Below are 14,413 nucleotides of genomic sequence, written 5' to 3'. Positions count from 1 at the left end.
AATCTAACATGGTGAGCTGGAATGTTTTGTGATAATAAAAATAATAAGCTAGCTAAAATTCATTTTCTAACTTTTAAAAAATTAATGAATATTTGTAATTCATAATAGTTACATTGATTTTGGTGAATTGGTACATACATACAGGCATCAATACTAAAAGAAATCTCATTTTTGAAGCAATTTAGCCATATGTTCCCCCACCCGGAAAGCATACCTGTCCTTGGGCTACTTGAGTCACCATCCTGAATTTCTTATTATTAACTGCATTTTTACAACTTAGACAAACTGGATGTGAATGGATTGTGAGCTCTCTCTTCTAAATCTTGAGTGTTAGTTTTAAGCTGCAAATCCCATTTGACTGTGCTACATTTCTTATCTGGTAAGCTTTTGCCAACAGACAATGGATTCCATTCCTAAAGGATGCTCAACTCTCCATGTGGAGCTTTTTCCAATGGTGAAAGGGACCAGGTGGTCCTTCCATTTATGTCTGGGGACTTCTTTAGGCCAAGGTTCTTGCTAAGTTTTTCTGTAATATGGTTAGAAAGGTGGTGGAGAACATATGAGTTGGGTTCATACTGAAAAAAGTCAGGACTTTTTCCAGTTCATGAGTCCTTGGGCAAAGCAGTTAATCTTGAAGGCTGTTTTTTCACTGGTAAACTCCAAATTCTACTGCAGGTCCATCATTTTATATATATATTTAACCCACACTGTCTGACATAATTGCCACTAGTCATTTAAATTTATCAAAATTAAGTAAAATATAAAACTTCATTCGTCAGCAACACTAACCACATTTCAAGTGCTCAATAGCCACACATAGCTAGTGGCTCCCAACTGGGCTATGAAGATAAAGAGTATTTTCCACCACAGAGAATTCCTTTAGACAACACATTTGTAAATCTAGATACCAAGGAGAGAGCACCTGCCAGCAAGCAGGTGGTCAGGTTTCATTTTACAAACTTCAAATGGAAGCCAACTAGGTGCAGATGTTGTTCTAAGAACAAGAGATGATTTGTGATCAAAACAAAGTTCCTACTCTTAAGGAAGTGTTTTTGTTAGTATTATAGTGTTTTTTATCTTTAATTTCCTAACAAGTGAGGAAGTATAGTAAGTGCTCAAGAATATTAGTATGGAGGCCATTCCATGCTCCTAGGGCAGAGAAGGTGAGCCAGTCCCAGCACCTGGAGGGAGCGCTCCCCTCCCTGCCACCATTCCACGCTCCTAGGGCAGAGAAGGTAGTTTTTGCCTACCTTAAATTCATAAACATTTTCCCTTATAATTTCTTCTTAAAGTTTTATACTTTTAGGCTTTCATATTTAGGTTCATAGATCCTTTCAAGTTATTTTTATGTATGGAAATAAAGGGTTGAGGTTAATTTTTTATATACAGATACCAGGTGTTCTAGTGCCATTTGCTGAAAACACTCTTTTCCTCAGCTCTTGAATTAAGTTTATATTCTGCAAATGTCAATGTAAATAACCTTTCAAAACTCAGTGGACCATATATGTGTGGTTCTACTTCTAGATTCTCTGTTTTCTTCAAATGATCTATATGTCTTTCCTTGCACCAACACTGCCTTGATTACTGTAGCTTTAGAAGAAGTTTTAAAATTAGGTACTAAACATCTTCCAACACTGTTTTTTTTTGTTTTTCTTTCTACTTTTCTAGGTCCTTTGTACTCCTACATAACTTTTAAATTTCAATATCCAATTCTTCATTTATAGCAAGTATACACAGACCTGAATTTTTGTATATACCTTGTGTTTTCTAATCCTGCTAAATTCAAATACAAGTTCTAGGGGCTCCTAGAGATTTCTTAATATTTTCTCTGAAGATGATCATTTCATCTACATATAAAGATTTAGCTTCTACCTTGCCAATCCTATCTTAATTGTGTCATTTTATTGCCAGACTATTTTGGTTTGGGCCTAGGTTTCAAAGTTTAATGGACAGATGAAGAGTAAGCATATCTGCCCTTGTTTCTCATCTTAAGGAGAAAGCATTGTATCTTCTCCATTCATATAAAGCATTCTCGCTGGAAGTATGGAGTACATGTCTTTAATCTGTTGAGAAGGTTCTGTTCTACTTCTAGTCTCCTGATAGCTTTTACTATGAACAGCTGTAGAATTTAGTCCAATACTTTTTCTCCAACTAGTGACAGGATCATATGGCTTTTTCCTTTCCACTGTTAAAATGATGACTTTTGGGGGTGGATCTTCCAATGCTGAACCAACACTGCCATCCCTATAATAAAACCACTTTCTACCTCCTGCCAGATCTGACTTCTAATAGTTTTCTTTGTTAAACAAATTTTTACCTATGTTCATACTTTTTTCTTCTATTATCTTTATCCAGTTTTAGTATTAGCACAATGTTGATTTCCAAAAATGAGGGGAGAAGTGTTCCTTCTTTTTTCTGCTTTAAATGTTTGCTATAATTCATCAGTTAAAATGTATATGAGCCTGTTGTTGTCATATAGGTAGGTTTTCAAGCTAGCAATATACTTTCTTTAATAGGTGCTATTCAAATTTTATACTTCCTCCAGAGTTTCATTAATTTGTCTTCCAAGGTACTTCTTAGAAGTTGTCAAATTTATTTCAAAACAGATTTTTGAAATATGCTTTCTATATCCTTTTAAATTCTGTAAAATCTGTGGTAATGTCTCCTAGGTCTTGATGTTTTAATTTAAAAAAATGTATAATTGATATTGTATAATAGGAAGTAAAGGTCTAAAGGACCAGGGGAAGTGGGAGGGGTAGGGGAAAGGAAAGAAATGAAAAGAAAAAAATATGAGAAAAGGAAAAAAATGGAAACAAAATCTTTGTAAATAGCAAAGGGTGGAGGGGGTGAAGGGAGGGCAGGGGAAGGGGAAAAAAAATAAGAAACAAGATACTCATGTAATGGTACAAGATCCCAATGATGTATGTAAATGTGTTTTATACCTAAATGTTCCAATAAACTTAATGGGGGGAAAAAATGTAGCTCTGGGTGTGGAAGACCAACCCTAGGGAGGCGTTTCACCAGAATGGTATAATAGGGAAAAGAAGAAGAGGAACTTTGATTTCTTCTGAGAAGCTTCAGTCTTTGCCTTCACCTTGGACATCATTTGCTGACTTCCAGCACAGACTCTTCAGCCTCCAGCCCTGACCCTCCAGCCTTCTGATGCAAACCCCTTTTCCTTCTTAGAGCCTTTAGTCTTCCATAGCAGTCCCTTTGTTCTCCTAGAACAGACTTGCATGGGACACTACTATGAGCTCTAGGCCTTCCACTCCATCCTTTGGATCCCCAGTGCATAGAAAGACATTTTGCATTCTTCTACACCTGACTCTGTGGGTGGTCATTGGAAGGTAATCTTGCAATTTTTTTATATATTGGTACACCTTGTATTAAATCTCTTTCTCTAGTAAGCACTGACTGATACAAGGTGTCAAATATAAACTATATGGACAAAAAAAAGAGAATAATAGTATGGAGTCAGAGCAACAGACTGAATTAGAGTTGATGACATAGGTAAATTTATTTACCTTGAGACTTAGTTCCCTCTCCTGCAAAATGGTGTTAGTTCATTTTCTATTACTATAATGGAATATCTGAGGCTGGGCAACTTGAAAAGAGGTTCATTTAACTCACGGTTTTGCAGGTTGGAAGTTTGCACAGCATGATCCTGGCTGCTTGGCTCTGGTGAGGACTCATGGCAAGAGTATGCAAGAGCGGGAGATCAATCACATGGAAGGAAGCCAGAGTGGGGAAAGGGGCTGGGCTTTTGTGTGTGTGTGGGGGGGGGGTACCAGGGTGATTGAATTTAGGACCTTCCACTTGCCAGGCAGGCGTGGCTCCACTGAGGTACATCCCCGGCCCTGGACTCGCTTTTTTGAGAGCTGAATCAGTATCCTCCAAGAACTACTACATTAATTCCTTCAAAGGCAGTGGCTCTAAATGATCTAACTGCCTCCCATTGGGCCCCATCATTTCAAGATTCTACCATCTTTTAGTCCTCCACCCTGGGGACCAAGTGCCCAATACACGAACCCTTGCAGGACATATTCAATCTACATCCAAACCCAATTGAGTTTACTAATAACCTTGCAGAATTGCTGTAAGAGTAAATGAGGAAATGGATGTAAGTGGTTTAACACAATGCCTAGCACAGTAGGTGCTCAATAAATTACTGCTCTCCTTATTAAGATAAAAATCAGTTCTCTTAATTGCTAGTTTGTTCAAATAGGATATTTCCCTGCTGTCTGGAATTTATTAGTATGTTATTAAGGCTCTATCTCAGGATGTTCCTAGAAGTGATTTGATAATATAATACTGAAGTTATGTTTCAGATGCCATAGGAATCCATTCTCTAATTCACATGTGAGAATTAATTGCTCAAGTAATAATCTTAACATTCTTATTGGTATCGGTTGCTATAATTATAGAATCTTGGACTGGAAGAAGTGTCAGAGAGAATACCTTTCTGCAGAGGCAATTCTTACAAAAATAAGGGAAGTACAACCCATGGAGGGAGAAGGAGTAATTTGCTCAAAGGTGCATGGGTGGTCAGTTGCAAAACAAGGACTAGATCTTGGCCCAGCATTTCAACACATTCTCTGCTATCTAGCTCCGTGGCAGCTCCTCAATTCCCCAAAAGAAAATTACCATAAACTGTCATTCATATAGAGAATAAGTCTTCTGCACCTCTGGGCACCAAAGAGAGTGTTCATTCAAACTAACATGGAATTCAAACCAAGGAGCACTTTGACGATTACTGTGTTAGTGTTTGTCATGCTCCCAGGCTGCCACAGAAGCCTGAGGGACAATTTAACTTTCTTTATTTTATATTATTTTATTACAACACTGAGGATTGAACCCAGAGATTTCACACTGAGTTACATCCCTAGCCTTTCTTTATTTTGAGACAAGATATCACTACATTGCCACATTTCTGGGGCTAGGTTTGAACTCTCAATCTTCCTTCCTCAGTCTCCCTGAGTACTGGGATTACAGGTTTGCAACATCATACCTGGCTCCTTTATTTTAGTTGTATACACTGTTATCTCTCCATCACTTCACATTTATCTCTCCAAATCTACAAGCCTAGAAGAGGAGTCACTTTCTCCTTTGTGTTTATTTTTTGTTGGGAGTGCCTGGTATCATTTCAAAGGGATGTCCAGAGATGCCCCTTTGTTATGCTCACTAGATAGAAAAGAATCTTGTGCTGCAACCATCTTCAGTGATACCCTCAAATTTTGATATAAAGAATAAATGTTGAGAAAACTTACAAATGTAAACCTTTGAGTAAGAAGAAGGGAACATAATCCTGAATCAAATTTGAACTTTCCTATCAGAAAATAAAGCTTTATAAAAGTGACAAATTTCATTTGATGGGCACTGAGGATGTGAATAAAGAAGTTTCTTTTTTAGTAAAGAACTTTTTTCTTATTTTCTTGTCCTTCAGAGTCCAAAACTTTTGGATTCCCATAGAAAGGACATAGAATGAAAATTACAGTTGACTCTGGATTATTCATGGGCCACCTGGATCTTTTTCATCTCCTGTCATCAGGGTGAGTCTCCATCCAATTACATAGTTCAGGCTGGTGAGGGATCTTGGGCTCTTTCCCTGTCTTTCCCTTCTTCCCCTCTAGCAATGGGAGGGAGAACAGGGGAAGGATAGAATAGGGAGACAGACATTTCCCCCCTGAACTTGTGGCATTTTAGGGTCAAACAATACAGGAAGAGTAATCACCAATCAATTGAAATTAGTAATGTGTGCAAACTTTGGATAGCTATGTGTTTGATTTCTTTTTGTGAGAAAAAAATTTCAAAGAATTAGTCTCTGAGTAGTAGGAACCAATATAATTTTCCTTTGTGTGAGCCAAGTAGGTAGTTACAGATCAATGGTATTGTATAAGTGATTTGAATTATACCTGGGTTTGGAAATGTTTAATTTCTCAAGCCATATAGTGAGTTTCTATACTATAATTGAATCTGTAACAGAAAACCCAGCCTTGCAACTGGACTCTGATTTAGACAATCATAAAGTCCTCATATTTCCTTTGGGATCTTATAGCATTTGGTGTGGACGAAAATGTCCCAACAGGAAGAGAAGGAAAGAGGAGGAAGTGTATGGAGGGGTAGATAAAGCATGGAACTGTCATGTCCCTTCGCCCTCCACACACACACATAGTGCCAGCAAGCCATCATAAATTCATTTTTGCTACACTGTGTTAGCTCCTTTAGCTTCAGGGGTTTTTCTCTGGGTTACTATACTCTCAATATTCTGTGGAGGTTCACGAAAGTGTGGGTTGATTTCTTTCTGGATAAAAGTAACACAATTAAACCTGGAATTGGCTCTATGGGTTTCATGGCTTGTTTGGGATTAGAATAACTAGTGTAGAATTTCCTGCCCATCTGTGATCAGCTTTAAATGAGAGATCAGAGTTAACTTGGGGAATCCCTGGGAGCCTGTGGAATGGTCTAGCAAATGAGCAAGCACACTTCTGGTGACTGTCTGAGGGGCTTAATTCCCTCTGCACCAGCAAGCCCAGCTAATCTCCAGCCCACAATGGAAACCCCCAATGACCTTCAACAGAATGGCCTGTCACACTAGCTCCCTCATTTTGCTCCGGTCTTTATTTTGGTTCTGTACCTTAGCACAATTTTCCAAGTTACTTTAATTTATGACATGATTTGGACTCATTCACTGGCCATGATCTTGGCCCTCACCCCAGGATATTATTTTCAGCATTCATCCTCTAGCTCTTCCATTGCAATCATGGACAGGAGATGTCCATTCTATCACAGTCGTACACTCCAATCCCAGAGAGACAAAGGCCAGCACAAACATTCCAGATTCCTGGTTCCCAATTTTCCATCAGGTTAGGGACCCATAAGGGAATGGGGCAAAAACTGTAGTTGGCAAGGTTTGTCTGCTCTAAGTCCAACTTTTACAATGACATGACAAATGCTTTTCTTCTGGCAGCACCCAAGGTCACTACCTGCTCCTGCAAAGAAACATGGCACTCACTCAGGTTTTAATCCTTTGGAGAGACAAAATGTACACATGTAACAACTTGAAATGATGTGCAAATCTATGCCAGAGGAGTGCCAATGGCTGTGTGGAGAACATACGTTCACATAAAATAAAGAAGGGCTTCTAAAGAGAGGGATAGACACCCTAGGGTAGTGGTTTTCAAGCAGTCTTGAAGGATATAATGGGCCTGGCTGGGAGAGATGGATGGAGACACATTCCAGTGGCTGGCACTGATGCAAGCCAATGCAGGGCAGCTAGGGGTTGTCAACAAGCCAAAGTAACTGAAGTTCAGCACATCTCTCTCTTAGAACCACTCCATGCATTAGGGACAGCTGTTGTCAAACACACACAGTCCTGTAGGAGAGGAAGATCACCCTAGAAAAAACTGATTAAGCATGGGAAACTTTACTAATTTATGTATTTCTAATTCAAATACTCAGAGATCAGCCACGAGAAAATTTCATGTGTGATTTAACAGGTGATAAGTAAAATTTTATCAATGACAAAAATTTCTGAAATAATTCTGCTTAACAAAATAGAAGTAGAAAGTGGTATTAATTCTGCTTCTGTACTCCATGAGATTATAAGGTAGAATGGTTTGGGTTATAGGCAGTACCAAGCACAGAGAATTAGAGTAATTTACCTTATGTTTTAGTGGTAGAGCACTTTAAACTTTGTAAGCACCTGTGAGTCTACTTAGTGATTTGCTCCTCACATCTGCCTTGACTACATAGGCTGGGGAAGGGTTTGTTTCACCTATTTGCCAAAGAGCTCGAGACATCCTCAATAGAGAGAGGTTAAAGAAGGTCAGACTTGGTCAGCCTTCTGCTGATCTGTGTGAGCACTTGTGAGTGCCTCAGAGCTTCATCTTTTCTGAGGATATCGCCTCTCTTCTTTGAGAACCTGCTGCTTTGCTTGACCATCTGGTTCAAAGTAGCTGCTAATGATATGTTCCTGTCCAAGGGTCCTATCCTGAGCTCAGACACTGCAGATTTTCTCTGGGACTTTTCTGCTGGCCTCAGGCTTGGGGAGGAGGTGGGTAATTTGGCCAAGGTATTTTTGTTGTTGTTTTGTTTTTCCTAGTAGCAAAGTTATGAAAGGCGAACAGCAGGAGTTGCTGGTGGCTATGTGTCCAGCTTTGCCCTAGAGTTTTGCCTGAGAGAATAGGAACAATATGCAGTAAGAAGAGAAAAGAGAAAGTCTCATTAGCATTCAAATTTCTGGCTCCAGTGGTTTTTAAGGCTCAGTTGCTTCCTTGCCTTTCCAGGGTTACTTGAAACTTTTATAAATATCAGTTCTTTCTCTTCCTTCTTTCCTTCCTTCCTTTCTTTCATTCTTTTCTTCCATTTTTTGCTTCAATGATTACAAACTGAGTTCATACTACTTAAAGAGTTGTAACTAATATGTGCATGCTCAAGATTATACCACAGTTATTACTTCTATACTCACAATCCATTATTTTAGTAATCCCACTTTCATATATGAAAAAATATAGGCCCACTGGAGTTAAATAAATTGGCCCAAATCCTACATTGAGTTGTTCACATAACTATGGTATTCACTAGTATGTGTTATTAGGACTGTGTACATGTAATGGACACAAAGTTTTACATATATCATCTCCTTTGTTTTTTATGACAAGCCCTTGATTCAGATTGAACAAGCATTGTTAGCTCTAATTTTAGATAAGAACACTGAAGTCCAGAGATTCAAGGTGATTTCCTGTTGTCAATCAGTGCATGAAGGAACAGGGCTTGAACCCATACCTTGTGACATGGCATCCAACACTCCTCATAACCACACCTTATACAACTGTGCCTGCGTCCAAAGACACATAGTCATGTGTGCACAAAGAGAGGTGCAGATTAACTACAAAGGAAAATTGAAATCAGTACAAGTGTCCTTCTTAGGATTATTTTTAAAAATGTTTTAAGATATTTCTGCTCATAACTTTTTTTTCCTTTAAATCCTGCCAAAATATTGGTTTACAATTCACCAAGCTTTTCTGCAGTTCTAAGGGGGATAAAATATTTTCCATTATCTTGAGACTTGATGAAATATAAATAGCTTGCACTTTGTCTCTTTTGGTTTTTAATTCTTAATGAAACCTGGAAAAGTAAGATGACACATAAAAGAAAAGTCAAAGATAACTAATTCAGAGATAACTTTGGGAAAGCTCCAAAATTAGATCATGTAATTAGTTCACAGTTTAGAAAGCTTTGATGGAATTACACTTATGCAAACAAATTCCATTCACATAGTTTAGAAAAACTGAATGATTTTATAAATGAATTCTGCTTAAAACTGAATGTTATGTAAGTCTTATTCCTCATAATATTCCCTAATATCAGTTGGTTTTAGTAATCCAGAAAAGTAAAGAACTGGCACTCAGTTGTTCACTGGAAAACCTGATGATACATAGCAAAAAGGTGGGAAGAAGGCTGCAAGGCCACTTTTGGTATAACCATGCCATAAAGGCAAGTAGCCAAGGTTAGTAGCCTCCAACTTTGATCGTTCTCTCTAGTTTTCATGTCTGTACAATATTGTGCAGGGGTGAACTGAGTGAAAGATTAGATTGGATCACCAATTTTCAAACTAGAGTTCTGTGTTTGCTTTAGAAAGTCCAACATGCAAAACAGACAAAATGGGGCAGGCCCAGATTGTGGGGCTAAGGGAAGGGATACAGAAGCCAGGGTCCAATAACAGCCACTGCAGACAAGCCTCATGGGGCTTTTCCACTGAAGTATTAAGTACTAAAAAATTAGTTGTGTTTAACCATATGCTTAAATATTGGTCACAGTAAAATGACTGTAATTTAAAATGTGACTCTCCCTTAGATTATGAGAACTCATATTTAAGATTCAACTATGCAGATAACTCAATGATTAACCAATATAAACAAACCATGCAATTAAGAGGATTCATCAAAAAGTTTAAAAAGAAAATGTTTGCTTTTTCCTTTTTCCACTGAATTAACTGGTTGTATAAAGTGATTATTTCATTGTGGGAATACTTCTTGGAAAGTTTCTCTCTTGTATACAAACCAACTCTTTTCAGATAAATTTGTATGCGTACCATACTATCAGAGAACAGAGGCAAACAGGTCAGGGTAGTTTGGCATTTGGCATTTATCCAGTAAACTTTTAAATTCAACTTGGATTTAAATTCAGCTGTGAAACACGTCTCTGTCTAGGGTAGTCAGAGTTTGAGAGAGGAGAAGTATCACAATGTGTGGCAGCCACTCCGAATGCCTCCATGGAATCTACTGGGGGCTGGAGCCATGCTGCCCATTCCTATCATCTTTGAGACTGATGTGTAAACAGGCAGTACTTTTAAACTTTGCCATGAGTTGAGTGAAGGTTTCAAGGATCAAGTATTTAAAGATGTTTGAGAGACAAAAATCATGGCCTGAGATAAAGATTTGTGAGAAAACAGACAATGCCAAGAAAAAAAGGGGTCATGTTTTAATATTTCAGCTCTGAGTGAAGACTTCTTACAGATATTTTCATTTCTTCCTAGCTGTTTTAATATAAATTTGGATCAGTTCTGGTGTAAGAATGGATGATGTTCTGCAATGTTTTTCAGTGTGCACGAAACACCATGGTAGGGCTGGGGATTTAGCTCAGTGGTTCTACCATCTGCTCCACAAGGGCAAGGACCTGAGTTCGATCCCCAGTACCAAAACAACAACAACAACAAAAACACCATGGCAACACAGCTGCACTAGAAAAAAAAAGAGGTTACACGGAAGAGGAGGTCTCCAACTTTAGAGACTGGAACATTAAACGTTACTTATACAAGAAATTATTGATATGTTTTCAGGAATTTACATTTAAATTTATTAAACTTAAATTTTGTGTGCGTTACTCGAAGAAGGATCATTTTCCTGAAAAGTTTCATGGTTTGTTTTAATGTCGGAAGGGCACTGTCTCAAGAGTATCTTCACACACATTTTTTCTATATTGTTGGTCCTTAGCATTTCTGTGACACGGGAGAAATTTCCATGAAGTTCCCAGAAGGGACACTCTCAATCAATAGACAACAAAGGGGAATCACTGACCGGACAAATTTTTTGTTTTTAACAGGCTTTATTGTTGATTTCTTACCCCATAATTAATTCATGTTTATTATAGAAATTACAGCTAGGCTAAAATAAGTAATAACAAAAATTTTCTTCTGTTTTTGCCATTTGAAATAATATTGCTCTACCTTTGCTCAGTCAAGATAATTTATACAGAATAAATGCCCGGAAGTGAAATTATAGCCTAAAGGCACACATAATTCTAAATCTTTTGGTATTTACTATCAAATTGCCTTGCAGAAATCAATTTATAGTACCATTACCAGCACATGAGAATATCTGTTCCCTCTTCTTATTAATGTGGATAATATAACCTAAAAATAGATTCTAATTCTGTAGGTAACAATATAGTTTTCATGTTTGCTTCATTTTTTCTCGACAAACTTCTATACAGGGTTCATTCTCAGCTCCCTCTGCCTACCCAGACCTTTTTCTTGTGGGCAACCCCGCAGGCCCCCAAAAAACCTGTACCTTGGCTTTCAGGGAACCTCATTCTAGTTTATTCTTTTATGTTCCACTACAGAACACTGCTGCAAGGAATGGGTCTTTTCTTCCCTGTATCTTGTGTTTTAAGTTAAAATATAGCTTTTCTAATCCCCCTACTTAGGTTATTCTAATACACTTATTTCAGGCAGAGGTTAATAATTGATAATGATATTCTTCCAGAAAATAAACATATTAAAGGCTTATAACTAGTAGGAATTTTAAGAAGTACAGTTCATTAACAAGGAATATTTTTTAGTCAAGAGAAACCTTTCTTGGGGACCCTCACCTTACTTTATGCAGAGTAAGGTCTCCCACTGTGGCCAGTTAAAAGGCCAGCTCTACAGTTCCCTGTTGTGTGTCAGTCTGTGAGATGCCAGGCTCCATCTGGACCTGGGATGGCTGTGGGGCTCCTTCACACCAGGCACACTGGGGTGATGGTGTCCTCCACCACAGCCTCTCGCAGGGGCAAGTGTAGGATATAAGTTGAGCTTCAGTAATAAACCATCATAGGCAACAGTTATGTTTATGTATATATATATTTATACATAAAATGACTAAACTTAAGCATGCATTTATTCGATTGAAGCCTCACAACATTCATTTAAAAGTATTTGTATGAAACATGTCTACCTTTTTTTCCCAGAGCTCTATATAAAATGCTCTATGAAACACCATTCGAACAATGGATATTTTCCCCTAGAGAGAATCTGGAAGATTTCTTTGAACACTTTCATAAACTCTTTCTTTTAAAAAAAATCTAGCTACAGTCTTCTTTAAACTTAGGTATAACCAAATATTATACCTGTTCATTTGGACAAGCAAGTAATAAATGACTATGAAATAATGCTGTTAGTACAATCCTCTTTCAGTGGATCCAAAGACAGGATTAGAAATTTCTGTGTGAACTTCCATCTTAGTTCTTATTGATGATACTGATTTTTTTTTTTTTTTGGTACCGGGGATCGAACTCGGGTCCTTACGCTTGCTTGCGCAGCAGGCGTCGAAACCACTGAGAAACCCCTGGCCCTTGATGATACTGATTTAAAGACATTGTGGTTGTGAGCTAAGAACATGTAATGCTTAGATTATAATAAGTGTTACATAAATAGGCTAAACTCAGTTATTATCTGGATTTCAAATAACTAAGTGAAGTAACCTGATTTTAGGGGGAGGAGGGGATGCTGGAAAACAGGACACTCACACTCTGCATTTTACTCCAACATGAAAGAAATACTGTATCAACAAGCAAGGACTAAATTTCAGTTTGTCACAAAAATACGTAGGAAAGCCTACTGTGTGAACCTCCTTTCGTGGGAGCTGTGCGGTGGATGTTTCCCTCGCCTGCCGGGGGTTTCTTTTCTGTTTTGCCACCACCTTCAGGAGGAGGAGCAGTTTGGTTGCTGGCGGGGTGTGAGGTGGATTTCCCAACTTTTTTTTTGTTGTTGTTGTTCGTTAATTTTTTTTTACCCTATGAGGATAGATAAAGAGAGCCAAGCTAAATATTTCTTGAGTCCAGAATGAATTTTTGAAAATGTCAAATAAAACCTTGTAGGGCTGGGGAATTAGCTCGGTGGTTCTCCTGCTTGTCTCGCAAGTGCAAGGTCCTGAGTTCGATCTCTGGTAAAAGAAGAAAGAAAGAAAGAAAGAAGGAAAGGAGGAAGGAAGGAAGGAAGGAAGGAAGGAAAGAAAGGGGGGGAGGGAGGGAGGAAGAAAGAAAGAAAGAAAGAAAAATAAAACTTTGTATATTAAGATCTACAAATGAGAATAAATACCAGTTGAGACATACTGGTAATACTTAAAAATGGAGAATAGTACAATTGCCAACGTCCTGTCCCACTGCGCAGGTGCGAAGCATTTTGACAGACCTCCTGAATCCCTTCCTGGGAAGGGCCTTGGTGGGCTGTTGGGGGGCCCGCTGTCTGCTTGAGCAGGGAAAGCAAAGGGAGGTGAGGGAGATGATTAAAGGTCGGAAAGATGACTGTTTCTGGCAGTGTGATATTAGGGCCATTAAAATGTCTGCATTTCAGTTCCAGTGGACTAATATATTATTCTATCTATTAAAATACCATAAAGATTACCTATAATTAAAGATGATCTACATCCTAAGCCATAACTAGGTATAATTTCATGAAAACACGTTTAGGGTGAAATCACTTTAAAGTGGAATTTAGCTAGCCTAATGAAAACAGTATCTAAAAGACAAAGAGTAAGAAAAAGACATTCAACATGGGCAGTGCAATAAAAACCTCAACAGATCTTTCTGGGGGACCACACCCAATCTATAATGAAGGAACATGTAAAAGTGGCAGCTTAAAACACTGTTCATGGATCCTTTTTTTATTATTATTATTATAAACTATCTCCAATATTGAAACTGCGTCCTTCATTTTCCTGTACCAAAGAGCCCCGTCGCCCAAGGACCGTCTTCTCGCACCTTCCTATCCGACTGGGAACAACGTTACACTTGTTACTCCAGAAAGCAAAGACGAAACTTTCCTTTCTTTGGTGCTGAGCTGTACCCTTTGTCCCCAACGCCCGCCCCTTCCGCGGGAGCTGCTCCGTGCGCGCGGCGTGCGCGCTTCCCTCGGCGGGCGCAGTGCTCCGTGCCGGCACCGTCGGAAACGCGCTTCCTCCACAGAGACTCTGGGAAGCGCCTCATAAATATTTAGATGCTCCTCTCCCTTCCGAACGAGAGTGAATAAAGAGTAGTGAGGACTTGGTCTGGGTTAATCTGCATGTGAATCAAGCTGGGCACAAAGGATGAAAAGTAGTGGACAATGGAACACAAAATCCTTGGTCCCCGGGGGGCCATTCATCTTGCTCCAGGC

The 14,413-nt window shown here is 38.7% G+C and overlaps 1 long non-coding RNA gene across 3 annotated transcripts in view; it reads right to left on the bottom strand.

Annotated features, from left to right (window-relative positions):
- Positions 1–17: 17 nt before the first annotated feature.
- Positions 18–14,413, bottom strand: part of LOC147823349 (uncharacterized) — a 31,527-nt gene continuing 17,131 nt past the window's right edge. Inside the window, exon 3 of one of the 3 annotated variants that reach the window (XR_015444067.1) lies at positions 18–13,202. This is a non-coding gene — a long non-coding RNA (uncharacterized LOC147823349). Of the gene's footprint in view, positions 13,203–14,129; positions 14,333–14,413 lie in introns of those variants that run through there. The other 2 variants (XR_015444068.1, XR_015444066.1) reach the window with 2 other exon arrangements.

This window comes from Heterocephalus glaber, unplaced genomic scaffold (genome assembly GCF_053883595.1).
Source record: "Heterocephalus glaber isolate CG9 unplaced genomic scaffold, H.glaber_assembly_v1.0 deba00001593, whole genome shotgun sequence".
Lineage (NCBI taxonomy): Eukaryota > Metazoa > Chordata > Mammalia > Rodentia > Bathyergidae > Heterocephalus > Heterocephalus glaber.
Note: the sequence above shows the minus strand (reverse complement) of the source record. Positions and strands in the feature narration are given on the sequence as shown.